The 1208-nt window shown below is 39.5% G+C and overlaps 1 pseudogene; it reads left to right on the top strand.

Moving 5' to 3' along the window:
• The first annotated feature begins 278 nt into the window (after positions 1-278).
• On the top strand, positions 279-787 carry LOC103211397 (annotated as a pseudogene).
• The last annotated feature ends 421 nt before the right edge of the window (positions 788-1208 follow it).

Below are 1208 nucleotides of genomic sequence, written 5' to 3'. Positions count from 1 at the left end.
ATTGTTGCATCTAGATGGTTCATCATTCTTAACTTGTAAAGCACAGCAGCAAATGACAGTTAAGTAACTGGTCATCAAATACCATTTGTCACTAAAAGAAATCAGGACTCCTTAAAGAAATGGTTGCTTTTAGACCTGTTTAAGCAGAACTTAGAACAAATTCTGACAGAAAGTAATCATACTTTCAAAAGCCAACAGGGTTACTTTTGGCTTTCAGCTCAAAGGAGGCTAAGGTACAGCTTTTTTTTTGTTTGTTTTCTGGTATTTAGGATCATCCAACACCAGCCACCTCCACCATGCTACCCAAGTTCAGCCCCAATGAGATCTAAGTTGTATACCTGAGGTACCAGTGGGGAAGTTGGTGCCATGTCTTCTCTAGCCCCCAAGATCAGTCCCCTAGGTTTATCTCCAAAAAAGGTTGGTGATGACATTACCAAGGCAACCAGTGACTGGAAGGGACTGAAGAGTACGGTGAAACTGACCACTCAGAAGGAACAAGCCCAGATTGAGCTGGTGCCTTCTGCCTCTGCCCTGATCATCAAAGCCCTCAAGGAACCATCCAGAGACAGAAAACAGCAGAAAAATATTAAGCACCATGAAAATATCACTTTTGATGAGATCGTCCTCATTACCTGCCATATACAACATCAATCTTTAACCAGAGAAACTCTCTGGAACTATTAAAGAGATCCTGGTGACTGCCCAATCAGTGGATTGCACTGTTGATAGTTGTCACCATCATGACTTTATAGATGACAGTATTGCTGTGGAATGCCCAGCTAGCTAAGAATTAAAAAGAAAATAATTTCAATAAAGGATCATTTGATAAGAAAAAAAAAAAAAAAGGGTCATGTCAAAAGGATAACAGAAGGCATCCTAAAGCCCATGATTGACTTTGGGACAATTTGATCACCAAAAAAAAAAAAAAATGACTGCACTGGATTGAAACACTACACATACACATGTTGTTGTTGTTGTTGTTGTTGTTATGTGCCATCGAGTCAGCCCTGACTCATACACACACAAATGTATTCATGAATTCATAATCAATCTTTAAAAATCCATTAGTCACCATTGCAAGTTGCTGAGCCACCAACTCATCATGCTGAACACTGCTGGTGATAATAATAAAGACAAGGAAGCAAACATTAAAAAACGCCTTGACCCTAGACAATTTACTTAACCATTCACAGTCCCAGGTTCCTCAA

This window comes from Orycteropus afer, unplaced genomic scaffold, assembly GCF_000298275.1.
Source record: "Orycteropus afer afer isolate SDZICR_OR568_19922 unplaced genomic scaffold, OryAfe1.0 scaffold00732, whole genome shotgun sequence".
Classification (NCBI taxonomy): domain Eukaryota; kingdom Metazoa; phylum Chordata; class Mammalia; order Tubulidentata; family Orycteropodidae; genus Orycteropus; species Orycteropus afer.
The sequence above is the reverse complement of the archived record's forward strand: the minus strand, read 5'-3'. Positions and strand labels throughout refer to the sequence as shown.